The sequence below is a fragment of the Hyperolius riggenbachi genome, chromosome 10 (genome assembly GCF_040937935.1).
Source record: "Hyperolius riggenbachi isolate aHypRig1 chromosome 10, aHypRig1.pri, whole genome shotgun sequence".
Classification (NCBI taxonomy): Eukaryota; Metazoa; Chordata; class Amphibia; order Anura; family Hyperoliidae; genus Hyperolius; species Hyperolius riggenbachi.
In genome coordinates, this window is record NC_090655.1 from 161,302,020 (window position 1) to 161,307,831 (window position 5,812).

Below are 5,812 nucleotides of genomic sequence, written 5' to 3' on the forward strand. Positions count from 1 at the left end.
TGCTTAGGCATCGGCCGGCCACATTGTCCCGGGGTGGCGATCTCCATTTTCCACCACTTCTGGACCAAAGGAGTTTTCAGATCACATCAGCACTGCTCGCTCCCGTTCATTCGCCAATGATTTTGTTACTGCTGATCACATTGCGACTAAAATAGGAATACACAAAGACATGGGCCTCGACCCTGAAAATAAATAAATAAATCTCTGTCCTACTAACCATCACGGTTAAAATGTACATGCGGGAGTCTGTAGTCTGTCATTTTCTCTAAACTGAGTCGTGTTGCAGAAACTTTACTCAAATTCGATGAAATATTTTCCCAGCAAATTTTCGCCCGCCGGGAAGGGAGAGAGCGGGCTTAAGGGTCGGCCGGGGGTGAGAGGGAGAGAGAGGGCTCAAGAGCCGGTCTGACCCCCCCGCGCTACTGACGCCCGCCACCTGGGGGCGCCGGTCCTCCCGGGAGCCCGCGTTACCGCCGCCCGCCACCAGGGGGCGCCGGTCCTTCCGAGAGCCAGCCTGACCCCCCGCTCTACCGCGGCCCGCCACCGGGGGGCGCCGTGGCTCACGGGTGCCGGGCTGCTCCGCGCTACCGCCACTCGCCACAGGGGGGCGCCAGTCCTCCTGAGAGCCGGCCTGACCCCCCGCACTACCGCCGCCCGCCACCGGGGGGCGCCAGGGCTCCCGGGTGCCGGGCCATCCCGCGCTCCCGCCGCCCACCACCGGAGGGCGCCAGTCCTCCTGGGAGCACCCGGCGCTCCCCTGCGGGGGCCGGCGGAAGCGCGTGGGGCATGCTGGCTCTCGGGAGGACCAGCTCCGCCTGGTGGCGGGGGGTGGCAGGCGAGCTGGATGACACTATCCGAACTCAAATATCAGGTATCTGATCATCTCTACCAGACACCCAGTCCCTCTCGGCCAACCAAAGGTCAGCCACAGAGGTGAGCCTGGTCTCTTGCAGGAAAAACACATCAGCCTCATGGGCAGCCAAAATCGAGAAAGCCAATTTTCAAGCTCTGGTCATTTTTATGCTGGCAACGTTGATCGTTGCCAACATGAGTGGTGGGGGAACAGCCATCAGAATAATTAAGGTTTCCCTTCATACTCCTTTTGACAAGTTACAAAAACAAACCAAAGGACAACATCAACAGAAAGTAAAACACACAAACACACGGGACAATGCCCCCTCAAGCAGTCTCCGTGGTCTCAACTATCATCTCCTCCTCTTCCAAAGAAAGAGGGGAGGTAGCCAAGAGATCGAATCTATTTGAGAGTTTTAACCCTTCTTTTTTCTCAACTCTCCTCTGAGCAATCTCTTGCCTCAGAGTCTCTCTCTCCTCTTCAGAGTAGGCACGAGGCAAGGCCTTAGGTCCAGCTTTTTTCTTTTTGGTCTTGAATCTTTCGTCTAAATACTCCCTCTCCTCAGCCGTCAGGTGCTCCCTCCCACTCGAGGCAGAAGCGGCACCCGTCGGCTCGGGGGGCAAAAAGACGAAAGCAGCTCCAGAGGGAACAGCACGAAGGGGGGTAATCCCTTCATCAATGGGAGAAAGGAGGGGAGGGACAGGGGAAGGAAGGGAAGGATCAGGAGGAGGATCACCAGAGGGGGCAGGAAGGATAGGAGGAGGAGGGGGAAGATCCACTGAAGGGAAGGAAGGGGAGGGGTCCGGGGCAGGGGGAGGGTGGGAAGAGGAAGCAGCCCTGGGAGGATTTCTTCTTTTGGGCAGGGGAGTGGGAGTGTTAGTTGGGGGATTTTTTGAAGTAGGCGGAGGGGCCTTAGTCCCCCCACCTCTCCTATCCCACCCAGACCTGGTAGGCCTGGATCGCTGCTCCTTGGGAGGAGAGTCCCCGCCACGAGCAGTATCCCGGATATGAGTCGACGACCAGGGTCCAGATTGCCCTATGAGGGCCACGCCGGCTGGAGGAGGAACAGAGGAAAGGGCAACAGAGGATGGGTCTACAGCATGATCCAACACATCAAGGATAGACATAGACTGGGGAGAGATATTAGGATTAGACACAGAGACATCCTGTCCCTCCTCCATACAAGCCAACATGGCCCTCTTCAGATCCGAGGGCATAGTGTTCCAGGAGACCGGGCACGCTGTGTACGGGTGACCGTACTCAAAGCAGAAATTACACTTTATGCGCTTACATGTAGAGGCAGTGTGCCCGAACTCCTGGCACCTGCTGCATCTCGGATCTGGGCATCCGCTCGCAAAATGACCCCACTTGCCACACTTATTACAGGTCCTGGGCTGACCGGGGTAGAAGGTGACCACCTTGTCCCGCCCTATGAGGGCGGAATGGGGAATATGGGCAACGACCCCCTCCTTAACACGGAGTTTGATTGCCACCTCATACTCCCCCCACCAGATCCCCAGGTCATCCAGGACCCTGTGGGGCGGGGACATAAGGTCCACGTAGTGCTGGACCCAAGTCATCAAGTCACACACCGGGATGCTCTGTACTACTATGTGCGCCTTCCTCTCCAATGACTGCCTAGAAAGAGGTACCACAGTGAAACCGTGCCACTGCCCATTAAGAGATTCGCCTAGCCTCTTCTCTAAAAAGGCCTCCATCCCCTGTTGGGAGAGAAAAGACACATCATAGTAGGGCGGTGGATCTCCCAGAGCCAGAATCGCGAATAAATCGGCGGGCCTAAACCCCAGGTCGAACAGATAGTGCACAAATTCCCTCTTTGTGGGAATCGCCGAAGCGTGTTCCCACTTAAGGCGCACAACGCCTGGGGTATAGGCCTCCGACTCTGTCTCCGGGGAGCCAGGACCCTCCTCCCAGAAGCAGCACTCCTGACAGCCCTAGAGTACAAAACCGGCCTAGTGGAGGACACACCCCCGGCTGGGGCCGCCATGGAGGCAAGGGCCCCCGGTTTTGCTGCAGGCCCCAGTTCCGGAAAGCCCACCCTTTTACACTCTCAAGTTCAGGAAGTGCCACCTCACTTCTTTCAGTTGTCCCCGCACCCACCTCAGCCAACCTCACCAACCGCCCCCACAACCACATCAGAGGTGGAAACAGGAACGGAAACCGGGGCGGAAACAGAGGGGGAAGGAGGCTTACACCTGGGGGCATTAGGGCCCAACCCGAAAATGGTCGCCATGAATATCTGTTTACCCTGGAAATCAAACACTTTAAACATTTCATTCTCAATAAGCATTCTCCTCCCACCTGCCCTGAATTCCACCTGACGACCACTGTCGGGGTTACCCATGCCCACCAGATGTAAGCCTGAGTAGTCCCCCCCCCCCCCCCCCCGGTTCCACCGCCTGGATCACCACCTCCTGGCTATGAGCATCAATAACGACCAATCTTTTATTTTCTAGTCGTACAACTAAGTCAGCAGTATGGAATTTAGTAATTAATTAGTCTTTATCCACTGGTGGTGGATCTATATGTTTTTTTCTTTTGTTTCCTCTTTTTTTCCCCTCTTTTTCTCCCTTTCCCCCTCACTTAAATCACCGTCAGAATCTGAGCAAGAAATCAAGTTCCTCTCGAACATTACATCCAACAGAGTGTTATGTGGTGATCTATCTAGCCCCCCCCCTTCTGAACTAGGAGTACCTCACCACCCTCCTCCATCTGCACAAATGACCCTTTCTGGGTACCGTTACTGTCCAAATCTGTTTCCTCGACCACAGGTTGTTCACCAAGTGACAACCGCACATACTTGTTCAACTTATTCCTTCCTTTTTTTGGCTTTTTCTTATCGGTAAAAAGGGAGGAAATGTTCTCACCCTCTGATGCAGTCCCAGCTTCCACCACCAGAGGTCCTTGTTCCTCCTCCTTGTCGACCTCAGAGAAAAGTTCCTGAGCTAGTTGTTCCAGCCCGACACTAGGGGGAGTCCAACATCCAAGGGAGTCTATTTTTCCTTCATCGCCAGAGTTCCCCTTAAAAAGGTCCTCCTGGGATACTCCTGGACTCGCATGACCAGCCCCTTGAGCTCTTCTCATAAGCTTTCCTTCTTCCTGGGCCTCAGGAAGACTTTTATTATAATCCCCACTTGCCTCCATACTTTCCATGGCCACCACTGGCCCCTCCTCCACATTAGCATGTTCCTCCACACCTTCCCCCCCTGGATTCCCCCTTCAGTTGCGGACTTCCGGATTTGCCCTGAACATGCGCCCCATTGGACGCTTCCTCCGTATTGGAAATAGCATTGGAAGCCCGCGCACGCGTGCTTTTGGCCGCATCCTCTTCTTCCTTATTTCCGCAAGATGGCGGCGCTTGCGTCTCACTGGCCGTATCGTTCTGATCTGCAATTCTGCGTGGCATGGGCGCATGCGGACTAAACGGCGCATCCTCCATCTTAGATTCTCCGCGTGACACTTGCATAGGCGTCTCAACGTCCGCGTCCACCGCATTGGTTTCACAGGCAGAATGCGGCGCACGCGGATTAACATCCGCATGCGTCACTTCCGGCGGTTCTACCGGAAGTCGGCTTGGCTGATGGCGAGAAAGCACATCTGTCACGTGGGACAACCGCCAGAACAAAATTTTCACCAGGATCTTCCTGTCCACGTTGAGAAGGCTGATGGGACGTCAATTCTCAATCATCTCAGGATCACGACCTTTTGACAGCAGGATCACCGCAGATTGCCTCATGGAGGGCGGTAACTGGCCCTCGGCAAAAGACAATCATTAAAAGCACCGGCCAATTGAGGGGCCAAGATGGACACGAAAGCCTTGTAAAACTCGGCCGTCAGTCCATCCGGACCCGGAGTCTTTTTGGGCGCAAAGCCACCAATGGCTCTCACTACTTCATCTGCAGTGATCTCTGTCGTCAAGTCTGTGGCAGAGATGTCAACATCTTCCAGACCTGGTGTGGAGACCAAGAAGTCCTCCATCCTCGTCTGGTCAAGTGGCTTCTCCCCAAGCAGGTCAGCGTAAAACCCTCTAGCGATGTCTAGGATCTCTGACCTGGACCTTGCCAGAGACCACAAGGCGCCCCTGAGACCGATGACCGTCTTAAGCGCTGCACTTTGTTTGAAACTCTGGTAAGGATCTGGCAAGCGGTATTTACCATGATCCCTTTCCAGAGCCAAAGAAGCCAGCCGGTCGTACTGCTGCTGCTTAAGGCGAAGTTTGACCTCGGAGATCTGCCCCGGATCCCCGCCCTCAGAGACGAGAACAGTCAACCTCTCCCTTAGACGCTGGTAAGCCAGATTTCTATCAAGACTCCTACGGGACGCTAGGCCCTTGAAAAATCCAACAGCGCATTTTTTGACCTCTTCCCACCACTCAGACCTATTGTCAAAGCAGTCCAGGATGGAGACCTGTGCCTGAAAAAACACCTCAAAGGATTGTCTCACCTCATCTTCCAGTAGCAAGGTCGAATTTATCCTCCAAATACCCCGGCCTCTGGGAGGAGCATCTGGAGCATTCAAGCCCACCGACAGAATATGGTGATCGGAGAACTCCACCGCCAACAACTTAGGAGTTGAAGTGATGAGGCTCTCCGAAACAAAAAACCTGTCTACCCTAGACTTGGCATTACCTTTATAAAAAGTGAACCCCATGAGATCTGCGGAGTGACGAACGTGCACATCCACCAGATCAGCCTCACTAACCGTTTTAACTAAGTACCTACTATCTCCACCTATCCGGACCTGGGCCCTTGCCCTGTCCATGACCCTAGTGACTGTGTTAAAATCACCACCCAGGATCACAGGATAGGCTGAAAAAAGGAATGGCATGATCTGCATAAAGAGGCGCTTTCTCTCCCCCAAACACCTGGGGCTGGCATAGATGTTGATTAGCCTGAGATCCTGCCCCCTCATGCAGACGTTTAAGACCAGACACCTACC